General features: G+C 37.4%; 2 protein-coding genes across 3 annotated transcripts in view; one reads left to right on the forward strand and one right to left on the reverse strand.

Moving 5' to 3' along the window:
* Nucleotides 1-12561, reverse strand: part of LOC124612907 (MKRN2 opposite strand protein) — a 155213-nt gene extending 142652 nt beyond the window's left edge. For both annotated transcript variants that reach the window (XM_047141388.1, XM_047141384.1), the window contains exon 1: nucleotides 12461-12561. The gene's annotated coding sequence lies outside the window, so the exon portion shown is untranslated. The remainder of the gene's footprint in view (nucleotides 1-12460) is intronic.
* Nucleotides 8245-24679, forward strand: part of LOC124613377 (protein eyes shut) — a 260127-nt gene continuing 243692 nt past the window's right edge. Inside the window, exon 1 of the mRNA XM_047142078.1 lies at nucleotides 8245-8308. The gene's annotated coding sequence lies outside the window, so the exon portion shown is untranslated. The remainder of the gene's footprint in view (nucleotides 8309-24679) is intronic.

Below are 24679 nucleotides of genomic sequence, written 5' to 3' on the forward strand. Positions count from 1 at the left end.
TAGCATGATAAATTTCAAGTTATCTCCAACAATTCCCAATGTCATGAGAATGCCCTCTGTGACTATGAACTATAAAGTCACCTTGTTGGGACTGAATTGAAGAGTTTTTGCTACTTGTTGTGTTGTGTATTCCAATAACTGCTGTTCTGTGAGGGCCATGTAGTAAAACACTTCTGTGGCATTTGTCAGTATACATGACATAGTTGTCTGACAAAACATGGCAGTACTATTGTCCGTGGGTTGTTACTGTGGAACGATCATGTCAGAAGTTTGCAGTCCCAGCACAGTAGATGCGGTAGGCACATATATCCCAGTAGATACAGGATTCACGGTTGAAATATTATTTGTCCTCACAAACACGAAAGTTGTAGTTTCACTGCACATGGTATCGGTGTTGCATAGTGATTGTGACTACAGAGCAGTCATACTGTAAGTCTGTGTATGTGATATGGTAGGCACAGAAGACACGGAAGGTGTATAATCACTCCATACATAAGTAGTTCATGAGGGACCACCGAAACTTGCTGATTAAGTTTGGAGCATGACTTTACCATTAAAAGCGGCCACTGCTGCATTGCTCCCTCTGTATTCTATGCAGGAATGTTAGCATTCATGTCCTATTTTAATTTGCGCAGTGTTTATTGTTGTCAGTACGTTTGGGAATGGAGCAACATTAATACCTTGTATTATTGGAGCTGTCGAACCTCGTAAACTGACCATTGGGCATGAAGTTGTGTCCACACTGGTTGCATTGTAGCCACTGAAAAAATGGAATATAACTGTAATTACTGCTTTTTCACAGTCAGGGTCACCAATGTATGTGGTTTCCTCTGTGGCATAGGTAAGGAACGACCCATGATACACAGAGATGTAAAAAAAAAAAAAAAAAAAAAAAAAAAAAAAAGTGGGGGGGATAGAAATTGGTAAATGTAATGTACATGCACAGAGAAAAAAATGATTACTGTCTCAAAAGAATTGGATGATTTATTCAAGAGAAAGAACTTCACAAGCAGAGCAAGTCAATAACATGTTGGTCCACCTCTGGCTCTTCTGCAAGCAGTTATTCAGCTTGGCATTGATTGACAGAGTCACTGAATGTCCTCTTGAAGGATATTGTGCCAAATTCTATCCATTTGGCGCATTGGATTACCAAATCCCTAGCTGTTTGGAGGGCCCTGCCTGTAATGCTCCAAATTTTCTCAATTGAGGGAGAGGTACAGTGATCTTGCTGGCCAAGGTAGGGTTTGGCAAGCATGAAGACAAGTAGTAGAAAGTCTCTCCAAGTGCAGGTCGGCATTATCTTGCTGAAATGTAGGCCCAGGATGTCTGGCCATGAAATTCAACACAAAGGGACATAGAATACTGTTGGCATACTGCTGGCCTGTGAAGGTGCTGTGGATGACAGACAAAAGGTCCAGCTATGAGAAGAAATGACACCCCCCCCCCCCAGTCCATTACACCTGGTTGTCAGTGCAGATGGCAGGCAACAGTATTGTTGGTATCTTGTTGGTACCTTACTGATGTCTGAGGCATCTTCGCTGATCATTGGGGCTCAGTTTGGAGTGGAACACATCACTGGAGACAACCCTACTCTAATCACCAAGATTCTAGGCTGGGGGAAAAAAATGTATGTCCTATTTTTCCCACTATCTTATGTGCCTCTATTACGGATAACACATTTATATATTTGTAATGACAACACCAATATGAAGAAATTTCTTATTATGGTGTGGCTGAGTATCTATCTGTTTAAAACTTAGATATGTACATTATTAGTGTAGTAAGTAGTGATAACGGAAAATATGCATAGATTATGTTAGTTGTGGAACAATAAAACAGACTACACTGCAGAAGTGCTATTATTGTGTAGCTGGGTACCTATCAGGTTAAAACCTAAATGTGTACATTATTATTGTAATAAATAGTTAGAATGGAAAATTTGTATAGACTGTGTTAAATGTGAAACAGTAATACAGAATGCAGGATTCAAGGATCTGTATTCAACCATTTGCCCAGTAAATTTTTTCACAGTATAGATAAATATTTGTTAGCACAAAGAAGTGGAATAATGTGCAACACATTTTCATCATGATGATGTATAAATTATAAATAATTCTAGATGACAGAAAGCAAAAGGTAATATTAAAATTCTGCAATGGCAGTTGCCTGCTTCCAATGGGGTACAGAAAATATGAAGTACCACACAACTCAGTGCTTGGTCTCTTATTTTTCTTAATCTTCATCAATGGTTAGCCATGGTGTATAAGCCAAAAGCATTCTTCACCCTATCTGCAAATGACACAACCATTATGGCTGGCAAAGTACTCAGCTGCAGTCTACAGAACACTGCAACCCCTATATTCACAGAAGCTTTAGTAGACTGGTTAATTTCAAATGGTCTGTTCCTCAATGTTAACAAAATTCAGTTCATTCAGTTACACACAGCAAACAAAAAATGAAAATGTTGAAATAAAATGTGGTGACAAAGAAATGTCACCAAATTCTGGCAGTTACATATTAATCACAACCTAAACTGGTCATTTCACATCTTTGATTTATGTAACAGGCTGAATTCAGCAGTATTTGCTATTTGCTCAAATGCATCTAGTATTGACTTGTTAACAATCAAAGCTGCATAGTTGGGATATTTCCATTCACCTATGACAAATAGCATCATATTCTGGGGAAACCAGTTGCAGGCAAGTAAAGTATTTATTGCACAGAAGAGAGCCTTCGGAATTATGAGTAGGGTGCAACCTAGATGCTTTTAGCCTGCCCGGCTAGCCTCGCGGTCTAACGCTCTGCTTCCTGAGCAGGAAGGTGTGCCGATCCCCACCATGAATCCACCTGGCCGATTAGTGTCGAAGGACGTTGTGCTGGCCAGCCTGTGGATAGTTTTTAAGGCAGTTTCCCATCTATCTCGGTGAATGTGGGCTGGTTCCCCTTATTCTGCCTCAGTTACACTATGTCAGTGCAAACACCATTTCCATGTATGCTTACACCATAATTATTCTACCATGCAAACATTTGGGGTTACACTCGTCTGGTATGAGACATTTCCGGGGAGGGGTCTCCATGGTCCACTGGAGGCGGCACTGCACAATAAACCTGGGTTTGGTATGGGTCGGCGGTGGGGTGGGTGGACTGCTGTGGCCTGTTCTGGGCTTGTGAAACACTGAGGGCTATGGTGGGACGAAGCCTCTCCATCATTTCTAGGTCCCTGGTTTAATACTTACGTACATACATACAAAGATGCTCTTGCAGAAATGTATTCAAACAGTTGGGATGCTCACCATGCTATAACAGCACATTTTTTTCACTAATGTGCTTTGTTAGTAAGAATTGTACAAGTTACAAAATAAACAGTGCTTATCAAGATTACGATACAAGAAGTAAACATGATATCCTAAAGACAAAAAATCTCAGGATGGCACAGAAAAAAATACTTACAGTTCATGTCAAATCAGTTGTTAGGGTTAGCAGAATGCTTTTCATATGAATTGGAATGTACACCTTATAGTTTGTTCATGCGATCATTATTACTACTGTTATCTGTGGCATTATTTGAACAGTTGGACCTCACTTTTCTTGTATCGGTTTACACACGATTTAGACTGATAGCCCCATGACCATTTACATACGTTTATTATTGTAATAATTTGGCAAGTTCTGCATCCTAGATAGAATCACATCAAGGATCCATGAAACTCGAAAATAAATGATAAAATAAATTCTTAGAATTTTTTGATTATGAAGAATCCTGACAAAGGCTTGCAGCATATTTCATTTCTGAAATGTCAGAAGCATAAGATCATAAGTTACTTTGTGACTGAAAACTTATTTTCTGGATGGAACTTATGGTGAATTAGTCTGTGTCTTTTTTCTGTGAGTATTATAAAGTAAGTGATTCACTTTTTAATGAGTTGTAATAGGCATTATCCGAATAATGTATTTAATAGTCTGAAAGCTGACTATGCCAGATTAGCCTATGTTACATGTAAGAATGTCTATAAAAACCCATCATGCAAGCCAAACAGGCATACAATTGGAGCACTGTTGAGTTTTCCACCAATAAGTGGACAGCTGCATGAAAAGTAATAAATAGCTTTGTCAAAAATGCAAGAAATGAAAAAAATTAATATGTGTCCCCAAAAATTCAATGACGTTTTCATTAAATCAGTTGAAAATGCTATTATCAAACCTGATATCAGTTTACCAGAGCCACCTTCAAAAAAATTTGTAGATCATCAACAAATACAAGTATGTTTACCATCTCCAAGGTCTCGCCTAATTTTGTTCTACGAATAGTAAAGCAATTGAAATTATCAGACTATGTAGATATATAAGACATATCAAGTAGCATGTTAAAAAAAGTAATCAATTGTGTTGTGAACCCCTTAACATAGTGTATAAATACGTGTATAACTGAGGGATATTTTCTTGATGAGCTTTAAGTGTCTAAGATAGTTCCATTATATAAAAAAGGAGATAAAGACTCGCTCTCAAGTTACAGGCCAATTTCCGTAGCCTCAACTACATACCAACAGTTATGTGTTTACTTTGAAACTCTATGAAGAAATAGTGGGTCGTGGCATCACTTTGGGAACAATTTGTCTATTGTTGATGCTATGCCCACTTAGAATGTTTGAGGATAAATGCTTTTTTGTGAGCTAAGCAAAGCCTTTGACTGAGTAGGGCACACACCACCCCTAGAAAAAAAATGACTTCTAGCATTAGATATGGTAGCCTTAAACTATTACAATCATATTTACAGAACCATGTGCAAGTTGTCTGTCTTGGAAAAGAAATGTCCAGTATCGAAACAAATTAAGGTAAATGTTCCACAGGGATCTGTACAGGGCCCTTTCTTCTTCCTAATAATGATTAATGATCTGCCATCAATTATTAAATCCAAAACAGTGCTGTATGCCTACAATACAATTTTTATTCATAATAGTAAGATTTCAGTAGTCTTAAAACTTGAGTTGCACAAACATCTCAAGCATCCTATTGGTTTAAAACAAATGTATGTATGAAAACAGAATGCAGCAGATGGTTTTAGTCTAAAAGATAAGCTTCTGTCAGATGATCCAAGTTATGTTAAGTATTTGGGGGTGTATTTAGATGATAAATTACCTTGGGGTCAACATGTACAATCTATTAGTGGTAAGTTGTCAAGAGTGATTTATTTGTTAAGGTGACTTATGGATTATGTTCTGGAATGTATGTTTCAACATACTAATTTTCGTTTTTCCAAACCTACATATCATTCGGTATTATTTTATGGGGAAACTCTAGTTGTGTGCATAACATTTTTATACTGCAGAAGAAAGCCATTAGAACAATTACTGGTTCCCCATATAAGGCCCACTGCAAACCCTTGTTTCGTGGACAAAACATCTTGGCTGTAATAAACTATGTGCACTATTTTTAATTTATACAAAGAACATAGGGAAAATGTACACTGTTATAGCTCAAGAAACAATAGATGCATTTGCGCTCCAGACCACAGACTGTCAAAATCACGTAACAGCTATGAACTTATGGGGCACAAATTGTTTAATAAGCTCTTAGGAACTATACAACATTTATCATAATAAGCACTGAAACGAACACTGTATGACTGGCAAGTACCCCACGTATACGAGTTTATCAAATATAATATAAAACTTCAATGTTAATAACTAACCTATTGTTTCCTTTAATTTATCAACTGTATCATATTAGATGTCTGTAGTTTCTATTGCTGTAATCGTAATGGCCAAATGACAATAATTTTATTATTATTATTATTTGTTGAGGAAGTGTTGAAACCTAAGTTAACTGCTATTGACATAAAACTGTTACTAAAGTTTTCTACAATTTTATGGGAATCTTTGATCATTTCACTAACTACCTTTAAAGAAACTTGTTCATTATCTTGATTACTTTTTCCTGTCTTTCCTGTTTCCCCCTGATGCCTAGCACATTCTTCTCCTAATTTTACTTAAAATAAGGGAAAGAAAACCATCCAGTAGACTGATGTATGGCACATAGACACATGCAAAAGAAAATGTACACTGTCATAACTAAAGAAACTATAGGTGCATTTGTACTCCAGACCACTTAACAGCTATGAACTCATGGGGCATAAATTGTTTGATAAGCTTTTCGGAACTATACAAGATTTATCACAATAAGCACTTAAACAAAAACTGTATGACTGGTGAGTAGCACCATACATCAGTGTGCTTTAGGTAAGTGGTTGCATTTCCCTTATTTTACATATAGTTCCCTCCAAGATTTTCTTCTCTTAATTTTGCACAACATTTTGATTGTATTGATAATCCATGGTTTAGATGCATTTAATCAATGTACAGCAGTTAATTTATTAGGGAAATAGTTTTCAATATAGCCCATGGATATGTAATAGAATAAATTATATTTTGAATTTAGGACAAAGGTTTTGGGCACACCTCTCCTGTCTGTGTTTCAGAAATTCTTCTTGAATTTCTAAATTCCTTTTCCATTTATTAGCCTTGTAGTTTTCCAATAATTTTTATTTAAGTCATACATTCTGATGATAATCGCAATCCATGTAGACCATTGTTTCAAAAAAAGGATGATTCTGCCACTTCCTTGCATATATATACTTGAAAATATAACGTATTTAAAGCAAAACTTACATACAAAAAGGCCACTCATCACTCAAAATCACACAATACACAGCTATGATACAAGACAAAAATTGGAGGTACATGTTCAAAGCACCAACACAAAGTTAAACAGCCTTATCCATCCTAGTATCAAACTATACAATGCCTTACCAGATACCATTAAACACATACAAAACATTGGTAACTTCAAATCTAAATTGAAGTCGTCTTCGTTGATCATTGCTTTTACACAGTAAATGAATACCTACAAAACTAAATTTTTTCTATGTTAACCCAATGTAGTCTCATTAAGAAGAACATTTATATTTTATCTCTCTGTATACAGTGTAACAACATTTATTGAAGTATTCATCATTAATTGATATAGTAATGTGTGTGATTATGTACAAAGGTATATTATATGTAAAACTGTTAATGTTAACATAAAAATCCAAATATCTCTTGCACATTGTGCAGCTGTAGATGAAAATGGATCAATAAATAAATAAATCAATCAATCATTGAATGTCAGCAGTTGACCACTGTGGTCTGAGATGCTATAACTATAGGAATTACAACATGTCTTTGCAATCTCTATGCTTTACAAAAATTTTGTCAATGGCAGTGTTGCTGGTTCCCATAAAATGTAGTTTTCACTCAAAATATTTTTTGTTTTATATTTTCTCGGCACTTATCTCGGACTTTCTTTCTATCTTCTGTAGCTGTGTGAAGAAATAAAAGGAAAAGATATAAAGACGGGAGGAATGTTCTCAGACACAATCAAAAGCTCATAACTTGTAGTTGCCAACTTACAGTTGTGTATCGTGCTGTATGATCTTGTTGTGACGACGATTTGTAACATCTCAATACTCATTAATGCCGTAACAAAAAGATCCTAAAAAAAAATTTATACACTGCTGAATCGTTATGTCCTCTATGTTTTTTTTATGCTGGTAGGGAGTTTGTTATGGAAAAAGTGACCAACATTTATTGTAATCCTGTCAGTTGAAGTTGTGTGCCTTGTATGTGATAATCATTCCTACATCCTGTGTTATAGTTATATGTTTCTGTACAAACAAGCGGCACAATTTATTTTTCTTACATGGTTGTTGCAAGCATAGTTCGAATGTTTAGTTCTCTGGTTAAATATGCTGGGAGCTGCGCATACTCTTTAATTACGATACTGTAGCAATGTACGACAGAAAGAATAGGCTCTGCTGACCAGACAATGGCCTGGTAATTGAAACTGCAAACGTTAATGTTACAGATATGCCCCATCACGGAAAAAGGAAAGACGTATATGGTAGTTGTCGTCTTCGAAGTAAAACTAAAGCGCGTTTGTGACCTCCCAGTCCTTCCCAGCAAACAGGCAACTTACGATAGTTGTTGCAAATTATGACATGGGGGACTGGCGATTCAATATAAAAAAAAACAATAGCTATTACATCAGCCCTGGAAATGAGAAGAGCAGAACATTTGTTTGGATTTAAAAACAAAGGCGGAATGAAATACTTTTAAGTCGTGGGAGACACATTTGCATTAACGGGAATGCGTTTTCGAACGTAGTAGGGAACGGTTGTCATGGTAACCAGACCTAGCACACACGTATGTCGCTGTCATCCACTGGTACATAAATAAATAAAGACTGCAATTATTATTTTGGCTACCTTTTGGTAAGTGGACTTGAGCACATACTATTTCTTTTGATGTCTTTTCACAGCAGTAATGTAGGCCTATTGTAAAAATAATTCAAACTACAACTGAAAGTAAGATGTTTGTTTCTTAATGTAGCTCTGTTGAACGTTTGACACTTCCTTCAGGTAAGAAACTAACAACTTAATCTTCGCGTTTGTTGTGTTTTGAAGTATTTGTTATAAATTCACGATATTAACCCCATGTTATTCTGGTTGTGTAGCTGGGGAGCTAAGTTGATCGAAATAGAGACCATGTGTGAGAACGGTAAAAACAATTGTCTGTACGTTTAGAAGAGTTTCCACGAATGGTTTCCCCTTTTTTCAAAAGTAATCGCTATAGTATGTGAATGCCGGTACACGAAAGTAGAAATACACGCGGAATACGATTCCAGCAAGAGGAAGTACCATATGGTACGGTGCTGAACAAGCTTATCACCACTTCGTAAGCGTATGTATTACATCGAGTTCCTATTTCATGTAAGTGCCGTGCAGGATTAAATGAATTCAGTTATAAACATGTGACTGTAAACTGCACGATGCATTTCTGGGAAGAATTTTGTTGACTTTTTTTCACCGTGCACTCTCCGAATTTTACGTTTAGAGATTTGTGAGAGACAATACAGAAACTCTATGCGACAAGGTCTTGCGTGTTGTTACGCAAATCGCATTGTTCAGGATTATAGAATAATTATTTATTTTGTAAAATATATGCGCATCACATGCCCTCTGTTTTTATGTTGTAGAAAGGTTTGCTCAAAAAAGAAGTGTGCACCCACCTATAGTTCTTTTGGGTAAATGCTTGAGCAAAATGATTTCCACTTTCTTTATTTGTGATTAAAACATGCTGTAAATACTCGTTTTAGGTGCTCGAAGCGAAACGCTTCTTGTACACTATTTTAAACATTTATTCGTTGAATTTGCTTCTACCGCTGGTGCAGCAAAATGTTCATGAAAAACGTCATAGACTCATTACTGTGAGTCTTAATTCAAACTTGAAGAAAAAAAACTCAACGGTTACTGTACGCTGGGTACGAGAGAAGCTAGTTTCAACCTAAGCTGCACTCAACACAATAGTTGTGTTGCCTGACAACGCTGCTTGGCATGCTAACATCACCGTAGTGATCGGCTGATGCAACGGAGGCGGACGTGTGTGGTTGCTGTATTTCGGCGCTGAGCATTATCTGATGTTATTCGGGATGGATGTGCGTGAATAAACCTTGAGATAATATTAGGAATATAGCAGTGTTTAGACTAAATTATCGAAGTGCGTTATGAACTTTGGAAATTGTTATAAATGCGGTTGGCTGATTGTCAGTAGCGAATCCATAGGATGTCCACTAAGATAGGCTTTGTAAGTGCAAGAACAATGGGCCTGCTGTAGTGTTTAATTCGAAATTATAGTTTGCACATGATCAGATATCGGAGCAACGTGAGACGAGTTACTAACTTGAATAATAGCACTGCCATATAAATCCGTGATGTACGCCAATGACAACTTTTATCAAATCACATAATGACGTGAACGTTTTCGAACAAATGAACAGCTCTATGAAGGAAAACTCAGCTCAGCGGTTCCATGAAAATGGTGGACCTTAAATTAATGTGAAACTGAGCACAACCTCTCTTCCGTTAGTGATGTTAACAATGGACAAAATGAACTCTACCATTCTGTAAAATTGTTGGGGATATACCTCGATAGTAAATTGAGCTGGAATATTCACATAGGAAAGCTCTGCAGTAAATTGCAAGAAGTTTATATCTCTGTAGAAGGTGAAAGATTGCGTGAGTAAAGGGCTCATGCTTATGCCATAGGCTACTATGCCTTTATTCATACACAGTTGCCTTATGGAATACTTCTTTGGGGAAACTCTGCTGTAGAAACAGAGGTTGTCCCAGTGGTAGAAGAAAGCCATTAGATGAATTTTTGGTTTTAGTAACTTAACTTTCTGCAGGCAGAACTTCATTGAGTACACAATACTTATGCAGTCCATGCATGCCAAACAGAATAAGCACATGTATGAAAGTAGATCATATGTGCACTCATATAAAACCAAAAACAGGAACTTACGGGACTGTTTTCCACTGGTTGGCAAAATATTTTTCATTACATGAAAATAAATTTAAAGTAATGGTAGAGACATGTTTGAGAGAAAAAGCATTTTATAACACAACTGAATTTGTATTTAACGAAAAAAGATGATTTTTTAAAATTATAATTGTGATTGTAACAAACCAAATTGTAATTTATGACATACAAACCGGTTTGCAATCTGTGTAACAAAACTAATTACATTATGAGTACAAGATAAGTAATATCTGTATAATAATATTTTCATTGTTATCCACTTGTATAATCATTTATATAATTATGTATGCACTGACAAAGCTGTGTACAAAACAACAGATGTTTACAGACAAATAAATCAATTCTATGTATTTATCACAGTTTAGAAATTCGTAACCACATTGAAAAATGGAAGATTCATACTATTATTGGTTACCATATAGATATATGTGATTCTGAATGTTTTTTTGATAACCACTGATTTAGTTGCAAATAGCTGTTCTGAAGAATTGTTGATTGGTGATTTGTACCCTGGATTTTTCCCCTCATTGTTTTAATGCTGTGTGTAGTTGCAGACAGCACTTTATATATGAAATCATTTCATGCCACACATAAATTAGAAATTAACTTTAAACTTATAGAATAAGTCCAAAGAAGACAAAAAGTCAGATGTTAAATCATCTCCACTAGAACATTATTAAACCAGAGATATTTTGTATGAATTATGATTGACATATAGGCCTAACAAAAGTGAGACAGATACGTAATATATTTATAATATTTGCTTTCCTGTGTGTGATTCAGTGTTGATGCCTGGATTAGTAGTAACAATAATAATAATAATACTTTATTCATCATTGAATGATTCACTTCATTATACAAAACCACCAATTGATAGGTTACGAATCTTGACACATGACACAACAACACATTCTTCTGAAGATATTGTTGATGAACTTGGTGATATCGTTGATGAACTTGGGATAAGATTGCACATAAAAGGTTTGCTGCTATTTACTTTCTCCTTTCCCCCCCAAACACTTCTTATTCTGTACCTCACTATAATACTCTTCTAATGTGTAGAAAGGTTTTTGTGAAAGGAATTTCTCAAGCTGAAACTTAAGCTTCAGTATAGGAAGTTTCATAACTATTCTTGGAAATGCATTGGAGAATTTTAATCTTGCATATTGTGGGCCATTTTCATAGAGTGCTGTTCTTAGACAGTGGATGTATTTCTTTCTTTATTCCTAGTACTGAACCGATAAAAATCAGAATAAATTTTGGGATGCAGTCTTTAAGTGAGCAATATAGCTTTTAGATTATATATGTTTGTTGTGGCCAACACATCAGCTTTTGGAAACAGGCCGTAGCATGATTCTTTCTACCCAGTTTCAGGATGATTCTTGTAGGCCTTTATTGAAGGATCAGTACCTTATTGGGATCCTGATTTGGTTTTTACTTCCCATATTTCAATTCCATAGCACAGGTGTGAGGAAAATAAAGCATGGCATGCGGTCCTTAGGAAAGCAATCACTTCGCAAAACTTGCTATTCGTATTGATTGTGCAAATATGTTATTAGGTAGCTTACTTGTTAAAGAGTTACATTTCAGATTGGTGTGAATAGTTAAACATTCTAACGTGAATGCCTTCATCAATCATCCGTATGGGATAAAGCAAGTTATTGTGAATCTTTGTAAATTTAAAATAAAATTATAAGAAGTACTTTAATAACCATTCTTATAAATTATTTTTTTTTTAATCTTGGTTTAATTATAGAAAGTTCCTATTAGCTGTGTGACAAGCTGCAGAGGATAGGGTAAATGGGTCTCCATCCTTAACAGCAAATAGGTAACTGCTATTCTGTGTGAGACTGAAATTATGATGACAATAAGGAAACAATTATGGTATGTGAAGGAGTGAAATACATAGCAGATCTTGTGTGTCTAACAATACCTTTATCAACAGCATAGCTGATAAAAATCAGAATAAATTTTGGGATGCAGTCTTTAAATGAGCAATATAGCTTTTAGATTATATATAAGGAATCCAATGATCATTTACTCACATAAAACTCAGTCATGTGAAATCAGCTTGAGTAAAAGTTAAATTTGAGGCCAGGATTTTTGAACACTTCCTGGCTACTTAAGCTGTCTTAATAGATGTTATTATTAACTTAACAGGTAATGTTTTAATCTAGAACCCAATGAGTTTGTAAAGTTTTGATAAGATAAGATATTTTATCAACTGTCTCTGACACTAATGCTATCATTCAAGTACCTAATTACTCACTAGAGATGAAAATTCCCTGTGTTTGGATACTATCCCAGTTCTACAAAAGCTTGTTGCCATGTACTGGGACATATCAGCAGTCAGAGAAACACCACGATTTATTCACACATGAAGAACTACCATACAAATATTTGTTCACGAAACAGACTCGCCAATGAGAGATATCGATACTTTTACCTGAAAAAACGATTAATATTACTTAAAGAGAACAAAGCACCAGGTCCTGATAGAATTCAAATTAGAGTTTACATTGAATGTGGTGTTGAATTGCCCTTTTCCCAGCTCATGCGTACTGAAAATCTTGTACACAGGATTTCCTCTCTGGAAAAGAGTACAGGTCACTCTTACTTACAAAAAGGATAAAAATTCAGATGTACAGAATTAAAGAACAAGAACATCGATGTCCGGCTGTTGTAGGATGCTAGAGCATATTTTATGATCAAACATTGACATTCAGCAAGATTCTTTCAAAGAAATATCATGGATTCTGGAGAAATCACTCATGTGAAACAAAGCTTGCTTTATTCATACATGACATATCCCAAGCATAAAGCAGGCTGTGTTTCAAATTAGTGATTTTTCCAGATTTTTCAGTCTGCTTTTGCTCTAGCCTTCACTTCTCAATAATGCGAAGATATGCTAGAAATGACATGTGGTTTGGAAGGATTACTGAAGTTCGGGCACACAATTTGCTGAAGTGGCAATCGGTTTATAGACTTGCATCAAGCGGTTGAACATTCTTCTAAAGGGACTCCCAGTCAGTCACGCCATATGACTATTTGTGTCACCCAAACAATAGATGCAGGTGGACAGATATATTCCATTTTCCTAGATTTTCAAAAGGCATTTGACAGTGTGCTACATTATCCAACACTAGCCCTGCGAAACAATCATGTGGAATACATTTGCAAATGTATTATTGCCTTGACGAATGTCTGATTAATATTAGGTTGGTGCATAAGTTTGTAGCGTTTTTGTTTTGCATGTTGATATTCCGGTTGCTATGGGCTTATTTATCAATTGTCATTTTTTATTTATATTTCACTGTTGGTATTTCAGTTTACATATTGTCATTCAGAGATTGTGAGTGTATTTTTAGATGTCAGAAAATGGAGTGCTAAGTGGAGAAATTGGGAACATTTCCAACGTATTCTACTGTTTGAGTTCAATAGAGGGATGACAGCAGCAGAGACAGCCAGAAATATTTGTGCCAAGTATGGGGATAGCTTTGACATTGTTGACTCTCCAAGTCCAGAAAGACCTTTGGGGTTTGATGAAGATTGTTTAAACACATTAATCCACAATGATCCTCGTCAGTGTATTTCAGAGCTGGCAAATGTGATGAACTGTGATCATTCCAACATTGTGTGACATTTGCTTGCAATGGAGAACATTCAGAAATTGAATGTATGGGTACTGCATACTGTTAGCCAAAATCACAAAAATCAGCGATTAGCCATATGTGCATGCTCATCACCAATTGGCTCATGAACAATACCGATCATTCCTATCCTGTGTTGTTACTAGTGATGAGAAATTGTGTCTTTATGCTAATGCAAGGAAAAGAAAGGAATGGTTGTTCTCAAACAAAGGAGCAACTCCCTCTACAAAGTCTTGCACAGATCCTTAAAAAGATAATGTTATACATCTGGATGAACAGCAGTGGTGTGGTGTAGTATGAATTGCTTCCCTGTGGGTAACCATTACTGCTGATATTTATTGTCAACAGTTGAGACATATTGCAGACTCAATGCATGAACAATGACCAGGAAGTCTGTGTGAAATGATGCTACTCCACAATAACGCCCGCCTGCATCCACCTAGACTGACAAAAACCACTTTTCTGGGAATTGGGTTGGGAGGTCATTCTGCACCCACATTACTCACCTGAACTTGAGGCCTCGGATTTTCATCTTTACCACTCTCTGTCAAACAACCTTCAAGAAACTTCCTTTCCAGATGAAAGTGCACTCTGAATATGGCTCAATGAGTTCTTTGCTTCAAAACTATGTGATTTCTATAGTCGCGGCATTGAAGAGCTACCACACCATTGGCACACTGTTGTAAATAGCGAAAGAGAATATATTATTGATGACTAAAAGTCTCTGTTATGTGTGTCTGTTGTGTTTATTCAACTTGTGGAAAAACACCACAAACTTATGCACCAACCCAATAGAACCAAGTACCTTATAGTGGATGGTGAATGTTCTACGAAAATAAAAGTAACATCAAGAGTGTATAATAGGGCCTCTAAACTAAGACTGAATCAACAATCACGACCAGAGGACCACATGGTGCTGATCAGTGGATTTGTCACCCTTTGTCATACGTCATCATATAGGTGCGGTAAGAAGGGGCATGGAGATAGCACAGCATTTTCTTGGGTGATGTTTCTCCCCAGAGCTGCTGCTTCTCATTCAAGTAACTCCTCAATTGGAATCACATGGCTGAGTGGACCCTGTTGCAGTCGTCCCACCAAAGAAACATTCTTGTCAGCACTGCGAACTGAACCCAGGTACTCCATGTTGCAGTAGATGTGCTGACCACTTGGCTATGGAGGCAGGTGATAGGACCTCCGATGCTTTCAGTGTACACTAATGATGTTCATATAAGATCAGTAGCACTATAAAATTGTTTGCTGACAATCCAGTTGTCTAAAGGAAAGTACTGCCATAAAACAATTGTAAGGATCTGCAGAAAGACTTGGTTAAAATTTCTGCCGACTGTAATGTATGGATGCTCTCTTTAAAATTGGATAAATGTAAGATTATATCTATAACAAAGAGAAAAAAAAACCCTATACCACCTCAGTACAAAAACTAGTGGTGAACATCTTGAGCAAGTACCATTATTTTAGCATTTAGTGGTCATACTAAGAGGTGATATCAAATTGGATGAACAAGTAAAGGCAGCATTAGGGAGGCCAAATTGAAGACACATTTTCTGGCAGAGATCTGGGAAAATACAATGCATCCACAAAGAAAGTCACATACAAGTGACTTGTGTGACCAGCTCTAGAGTATTGTTCCTGTATTTGGAGTCAGTATCAAGTAGGCTTGAGGACAATATTATGGAAATGGAAGAGGACGTAGATGAAGATGAAATGGGAGATATGATATTGCGTGAAGAGTTTGACAGAGCACTGAAAGACCTGAGTCGAAACAAGGCCCCGGAGTAGACAACATTCCATTAGAACTACTGACAGCCTTGGGAGAGCCAGTCCTGACAAAACTCTACCATCTGGTGAGTAAGATGTATGAGACAGGCGAAATACCCTCAGACTTCAAGAAGAATATAATAATCCTAATCCCAAAGAAAGCAGGTGTTGACAGATGTGAAAATTACCAAACTATCAGTTTAATAAGTCACAGCTGCAAAATACTAACGCGAATTCTTTACAGACGAATGGAAAAACTGGTAGAAGCCGACCTCGGGGAAGATCAGTTTGGATTCCGTAGAAATGTTGGAACACGTGAGGCAATACTGACCCTATAACTTATCTTAGAAGAAAGATTAAGGCAAGGCAAACCTACGTTTCTAGCATTTGTAGACTTAGAGAAAGCTTTTGACAATGGTGATTGAAATACTCTCTTTCAAATTCTGAAGGTGGCAGGGGTAAAATACAGGGAGCGAAAGGCTATTTACAATTTGTACAGAAAGCAGATGGCAGGTATAAGAGTCGAGGGACACGAAAGGGAAGCAGTGGTCGGGAAGGGAGTGAGACAGGGTTGTAGCCTATCCTCGATGTTATTCAATCTGTATATTGAGCAAGCAATAAAGGAAACAAAAGAAAAGTTCGGAGTAGGTATTAAAATCCATGGAGAAGAAATAAAAACTTTGAGGTTCGCCAATGACATTGTAATTCTGTCAGAGACAGCAAAGGACTTAAAAGAGCAGTTGAACGGAATGGACAGTGTCTTGAAAGGAGGATACAAGATGAACATCAACAAAAGCAAAACGTGGATAATGGAATGTAGTTGAATTAAGTCGGGTGATGCTGTGGGAATTAGATTAGGAAATGAGACACTTAAAGTAGTAAAGGAGTTTTGCTATTTGGGGAGCAAAATAACTGATGATGGTCGAAGTAGAGAGGATATAAAATGTAGGCTGGCAACGGCAAGGAAAGCGTTTCTGAAGAAGAAAAATTTGTTAACATCCTGTATAGATTTAAATGCCAGGAAATCGTTTCTGAAAGTGTTCGTATGGAGTGTAGCCGTGTATGGGATAATAAAAAAATTCTATCCTGCAACTGTTTTTGGCTGCCATCCTTTATTGTAGAGAATAGAAGCTTTCGAAATGTGGTGCTACAGAAGAATGTTGTAGATTAGATGGGTAGATCACATAACTAATGAGGAGGTATTGAATAGAATTGGGGAGAAGAGGAGCTTGTGGCACAACTTGACTAGAAAAAGGGATCGGTTGGTAGGACATGTTCTGAGGCATCAAGGGATCACCAATTTAGTATTGGAGGGCAGCGTGGAGGGTAAAAATCGTAGTGGGAGACCAAGAGATGAATACACTAAGCAGATTCATAAGGATGTAGGCTGCAGTAGGTACTGGGAGATGAAGAAGCTTGCACAGGATAGAGTAGCATGGAGAGCTGCATCAAACCAGTCTCAGGACTGAAGACCACAACAACAACAACATCAAGTAGGCGTGATAATGATCAGTCAGAAAATTGAGGAACCCCCTGTTAAGACCATAACATGTTTATATAGCCCACAGGAAAGTGTAACATAATTTATTAAATGGTAATTGTTGAACGAAAAAGATATTCTGACGAGACCCTACTAGTTAAATGTAGACCACCTGTGTTCAAAGAAGACTGTGATGACTGTGCTGTGACCATTGTTTACCTCGTGTAGAGATAATGAGGAACAGATAAGACACAGGGCACATGCAGAAGCATATAGATAGTCATTTTTTCCTCATTCTGTACACTAATAAAATAGGAAATAAAATTTAAAATATTGTTATGATTGGTAAGAAGAGACGGACTGGACAGCATATCACCAAGTAGGTATGTGTATAGGGGACTGCATGTAGAATACTAATGTGATCCATTCTGGAGTACTGCTCAAATATTTGGGATGCCCACCAGATCAGATTAAAGGAGGAGATTGAAGAAATTCAAGGGCAGGCTGCTAGATTTGTTTTGATCAACATGCAAATGTTAGAGAGATGCTTTGAGAACTCAAATGGGTATCCCTATATGAAAGACTACATTCTTTTCAAGGAACACTGTTGAGGAAATTTAGAGAACCTGCTTTGAATCTGATTTCAGAATGATTCTACTACCGCCAGCTTACATTTTGCATAAGAACCACAGAGATGTGATAAAAGAAATTAAGACTTTTATGGAGGCATAGAGACAGACATTTTTCCCTCACTCGATTCGCGAGCGGCACAGAAAAGGAAATGACTAGTAGTGGTACAATGTGCCCCCTGCCAGTTGTAGAATATAATAAACAGTTGACTAATAAAGAATAGTTCTCACCTGTTTTATGGCTTCTCCCTCTCAGTCAAGCTGATAAGAGCTGTTCTTAATGGGGCAATGCATAGTGGATTGGAACTGTGCAAAGTAAGACAACACCATAGCCTTTAAATAAATTCAATGAGAAGTACTTGAAACTGCAAAATTTGAAGAACATAGCTGCTTTAGTAACTTGTCTCTATGTCACTACATCTCAGGAGCACATTATCCAACATGATATGAGAGCTTTTGCTGTTAACAATGGGGAGAAAATTGTAAGCACTGCCAATAAACCACATATAAAAAAAGGTGCTTTTTTATACTTATATATGTGTTTATTTGCAGTACTTCAAATATAGCCTCATCTTCTTCAGAAATAGTTACTGGCAAAAGTTAATAACGTGGCAGACTTCTAAACCATTCTTTACCTAAATCAGAATTAAGTTTTTTATTGCACACTAGTAACTGGACACACAGAGCTATTATAGATTTATCCTTATTGAGTACATCAAAGTAATCTTATCATTTCAATGTTACGAAACAAGAACAACTTATTGGAGCAAATAAATTCAAAGTTCTAGTTCTTTGTCATCTTAGGATTACTTCAGAGACCCTCTTCCACATGATGATAATTAACTGTCAGCTATTACAAGCTACCTGTTGGAGTGATGTATTAGTACACCGTTACTGGCTGAAATAACTGAGTAAGATCCTTCTGCTCCTGAGTTCTGCAGTCCAGTGCACATGAAACCAGGTGCTCTGAAGCTGACAAAGTATTGCCATCAATGCAATGCCTGATGCCTTCAGTGACTACCGTAACATAATGTTGTCAAGTGATCTTTCACAGAACCCAAAGAAATTCTGATTGTATGTAAATGTTGTTGGTGCCACCAGAGTTAGTATCCAGACCCTAGCAAATGAGACAGGAAGTGGCATTGATGGTAGCAAAGCAAAAGCTGAAATGCTTAACACCATTTTCAAATGTTCCTTTACAAAGGAAAACCCAGGAGAATTGCCTCAATTCAATCCTTGTACCACTGAAATGCTGAATAAAATGACTATTAGTGTCGGTGGTGTTGAGAAACAGATGAAATCACTACGTGGAACAAATCTCTAAGCTCCGATGGAATCCCTGTCAGATTCCATCAGGGGGTAGCGAATGCTGTGGGTGGGACTCATTTAGTACACATTTCTGCTGCTAGGCATGTAAAGTGCAACGTATTGTGGCTTGTTCTGTTCTTCTGCAGTGATTTTTTTTTTCTAGCACTGTTTTATTCTTTTCTCGTTTTTTATGATGGCAAGTTTAACTGAGCAATGTGCAGCTGTGAAATTTTGTTTTCTACTCAGTAAAAATGCTGCTGAAACTGTCTTAATGTTGAAAGCAATTTACCAAAATGATGCTATGGGAAAAACCCAAGTGTATGAGAGGTTTGCTCAATTTAAAAATGACAACATGTCGATTGGTGGCAGACCTCATTCTGGTCCATCCATTAACTGTCTGAATCAACAAAACAATGAAAAAAATTGAGAGCTTGTGCTCACAGACCATCGACCATTTACCAAAATTATACATTGACAGATAATTGATCAATTGTTAGAGACTAGTGAGTTATCTTGGAGCTCGGTTCAGTGAATTTTAACAGAACCTTTGAGAATGAAAAGGGTTTCTACCAAGATTGTTTCTCAGTTTCTGACAATTGAAAGGAATGACAAGTTAAAACACTTCATGCTTTGAAAGAACAGCTTGAAACTGATCCACATTTTCTGTCAAAGGTTACTTATGATGATTCAAGGTTCTATGGTTACGACTCAGAAGCAAAGCAATAGTCAAGCCAATGGAAGACATCATCATCACCCCGTCCAAAAAAATTTCTTCAAGTCAAATCAAACATCAGAAAATGCTGATTTGCTCTTTTGATGCTAAGGATCATTCATTGTTTGTTTGCCCAGGTCAAATTGTCAATCAAAACTTTTATTTGGAAGTTTTAAGAAGATTGTACAACAGTGTTTGTCAAAAAGACCTTGTTTGTGGCATACAAGAGACACGGCACCTGCACACACAGCCATCTCTGTTATACAGTTTTTGGCTAAAAATCGCATGGTTCCACTGTCCCACACCCCTTGCTTGCCTGACCTGGCACTGAGCAACTTAATATGCAACATGAACAGCAAGGGTCCCAACTCACTTCTCTGGGGCACACACAAAGTTACTTCTACATTCTGGTGATGACTCTCCGTCCAAGATAACATGCTGTGTCTTTGCTACCAAAAATGCCCCAATCCAGTCACAAATTTCACTTGATACCCAACATTATCATGCTTTTGACAATAAGCGTAGGTGTGGTACTGAGTCAAATGCTTTTCAACAAAGTCAAGAAATGCTGCATCTAGCTGGTAGCCTTGATCCAAAGCTTTCACTATGTCACGTGTGAAAAGCACGAGTTGGGTTTCAAATGATTGACGTATTCAAAATCCATGCTGGTTGGCATTAGGAGCTCATTCTGATCAAGATACCTCACTCACTATGTTTGAGCTCAGAATATGTTCTAAAATTTTACAACAAATCATTGTCAAGCATATGACAAATGTATTAGGGACAAATGTATTAGATGTAATGGAGAGTATTTCGGAAGGGATAAGGTTGTTTTGCAAACAGTTTGAAAATATATAGCTTCTAAAAAATAATTATAGTTTACTTGGGTACCCCCTTGTATATTGAATTTGTGGTTGAATAAGTCCCTCTTCTAACTATAATATATTGTAGATCCATTAAACAAAAAACCATTCCCAGTTCTTGGAAAAAGGCACAAGTCACACCTGTCTACAAGAAGGATTTGTAGAAGTGATCCACAAAACTACCACCCAATATGCTTGACATAGATTTGTTGTAAAATTTTAGAACATATTCTGAGCTCAAACATAGTGAGTGAGGTATCCTTGATCAGAATGAGCTCCTAATGCCAACCAGCATAGATTTTGAATACATCAATCATTTGAAACCCAACTCGTACTTTTCACACGTGACATAGTGAAAGCTTTGGATCAAGGCTACCAGATAGTTGCAGTATTTCTTGGTTTTGTTGAAAAGCATTTGACTCAGTACCACACCTACGCTTATTGTCAAAAGTACGATAATATTGGGTATCAAGTGAAATTTGTGACTGGATTGAGGCCTTTTGGTAGCAAGGACACAGCATGTTATCTTGGATGGAGAGTCATCACCAGAATGTAGAAGTAACTTTGTGTGTGCCCCAGGAAAGTGCGATGGGACCCTTGCTGTTCATGTTGTATATCATTTACCTTGCAGAGTTTTTTTTGCAGATGATGCAGTTATCTACAATGAACTACTGTCTGAAAGAAGTTGCATAAATATTCAGTCAGACCTTGATAAGATTTCAATTTGGTACAGAGATTGGCAAGTTTCTCTATATTCAGAAATGTGAAATTTTACGTTTCACAGAACAAAAAAAATAGTATCCTATGACTATAATATCAAAGAGCCAATGTTGCAGTCGGGCAACTTGTAAAAGTACCTGGGTATAATGCTTTGTAGGATATGCAATGGAATGATCACATAGGTTCAGTTGTGGGTATAGCTGGTGATAAAACTTCGGTTTATTGGTAGAAAACTGGGGAAGTGCAATCAGTCTGTAAAGGAGATTGCTTATGAATCACTTATGAGACTGGTTCTAGAATATTGTTCAAGTGTGTGGGACCCATACCAGATAGGACTAACAGAAGGCAACATGAATGGTCACTGGTTTATTTCATTTGTGGATGGAACTGAACTGGAAAACTCATGAAGATAGACGTAAACTATCTGGAGAAAGTCTATTAACAAAGGTTCAGGAACTGGCTTTAAATGTTTACTCTAGGAATATATTACAACCCCTTACATATCGCTCATGTAGGGATCGTGAGGATAATATCAGAATAATTAGTGCACACACAGAGGCATTCAAACAATCATTCTTCCTGTGTTCCATTCACGAATAGAACAGGAAGAAACCCTGATACAATGGGATGTACCCTCTGCCATGCACCTCATGGTGGTTAGCAGAGTGTAGATGTAGATGTAGAATGCAGATTCCATCTCTCATTCTTAAATATGGCTGTTCTTCAATGGAATCTATGTGGCATCAGATGACATAGGGTGAAACAGCAGCTGCTTCTATGTTCACAATTCTCAGCTGTTTTCTGCTTCTATGAAATGAAAATATGGACTCAAGACTGCTTTGACCTTTCACATTTCACCACAGTGTGTTACTATGAACGTCCCAAAGAGGAAATTCCAGCTCATGAGGGTGCCATTGACGCCATTTCCATAGCCAGATCATTCTGTTGAATACATAGTTACAACATTTTGCCTTCCCGCACTTAAATTTTCTCTCTACATCTACATACCACCGTCACTTGTTCTTACCAGGGTAGACATTCTACAGCTTATCGCTCAAATGCCAACCTCTTTGTTCCTGCTCAGTGACTATAATGCCCACCATCCCATTTGGGATTCTCCCAGAGCATGCAATGCAGGTATATTAACCTGGTTGTAGATTAAAGTATGGTGCATGCAGAATTGAAGTCTCATAATCTGATATTATTTTTAACGGTGTCCTGCAATTCAGTGATGAACACACCACCATGGATTTAAAGTTGTCTCGTTGGCACATTTATTTCTGTTAAACCACATTCAAGCAATGATAACTTTACCTTTTACTTCTGTTTATGTTTCACAAACACCACGCTTGCACAAATAATTCGAGTTTGTTATCAATGGCAAAAAATTTAGTAAACATCAATCTTCAATAACCAGGTACAATGGGGCATCAGTGATTTTGGGTTTGTGGATTTTGGGGAGCACATAGAAGGTGGATATGTGGGGTGTGATATGGTTGAGCAGGAAAATGGATTCAGTGAAGAGGTTCTAGGAAGTGCCTAAGGCTTTAAGATGGGATTGGAGATTATATTGTATTTCTGGGATGGCATCACTCTGGTAGAGTTTGTAGGAGCAGGAATCAGACAAACAGCGGAGGCCTTCAGTCAGTTAATAGAAGTGCCTCCCTCATCACCCAATACCACCCCAGACAGGAACAACTGAACCATATCCTTTGTCAGTGGTTTGATTATCTATTATCATGCCCTAATATGAGGGATATCCTACCCAAGATCCATTCCACGCCTCCTAAAGTAGTGTTCCTTCACCCACAAACCTCCAAAATATCCTAGTCCATCCCTATGCCAGTCCCAATCCCAGCCCCTTCCCTGAGGAAGACCCAGGTGCAAGACTTGCCCAATCCACCCACACAGCAATTCATAGTCCAGCAATTCATATCCTTCCCCATCAGAGGCCATGCCATCTTCTAATGCAGACATGCTGTGCGCTAGCTCTGTTGCAGTCACTGCTCAGCTTTACATATAGGTATGACTACTAACCTGCTATCCAGTAGGATCAATGGCCACTGTCAGACTGTGGCCAAGAGCAACGTGGACCATCCTCTTGCACACCTCACAGCTGGATTTCAATGGCTACTTCATAAACGTAGCCATCTCGATTCTCCCCTTCACCACCAGTTTTTCTGAAGTGCACAGATGCGAGCTATCCTTACAACACATTCTCTGCTCCCTAAATCATCATGGTCTCAACCTCCGGTAACCTACTGTCCCTACGAGCTCCATCTAACACTTCCTGCCTTCTCTGTTCTCTGACCTCTGTATTGAATCATATTATTTTCCTTTCTTTATATACAAGACATATGTAAACCGAATGAGCTATAAACCAAATACAACACCAGAGGGAAATTAACAAGTTGTTTTGTGGCAAGGATAATGCTTTGAGACATTGTTAAATATCTGTATGAAACAAAGTAAGAAGTACACTCTTCAATTTATTAATTCATGTACCTTCACCTTTTTGTTTTGGGAAGTGGTACATAAGGAAGTATGCCTGGATCCATAGTAGCAGCATTTTTAAAAATGTGCATTTTAATGGATTGTTGCTGCCATTCGATGTGTTTCAGTTTTAGTCTGGCCTGAGCAAAAATAGACAGCGTTCATGTGTTTGTGAGTTGTGCTTGCCTGTGTGAAAGCATGAGCATTTCTCTTTTCTGATGAAGGCTTTGGACAAAAGCTTTACTGTATAACAGCTTTTTTGCTGTGGCTGTCTGCAACTCAATGTGTCATCTTTACGGTGAGCAGAAATCTATCCTTTCTCTAATTGTCGTTCATCTTTTGTTAGTTTTGATAGCCAGCCTACTCCCTCCTTTGTCTCTACATGTCAGTATCAGTTGATATTCACATCCTGATATTGCAGCTCTTATCTCCTAATGGCAAATGTTTCTCCACCATACTTACAATTGTGTCTGGAAGAAAAGCAGATTCCCCACATTGGCGTGAAGCTACCATACTCCATATACCTAAGTCTGGTAAAGACAGACACCATCCTTTCAATTATTATCCCATTACCCTAACCAGTTACGTTTTAAGGTGATGGAACAAATGATCAGTGGGCAGCTAGCACGGTGG

The sequence above is a fragment of the Schistocerca americana genome, chromosome 4, assembly GCF_021461395.2.
Source record: "Schistocerca americana isolate TAMUIC-IGC-003095 chromosome 4, iqSchAmer2.1, whole genome shotgun sequence".
Taxonomy (NCBI): domain Eukaryota; kingdom Metazoa; phylum Arthropoda; class Insecta; order Orthoptera; family Acrididae; genus Schistocerca; species Schistocerca americana.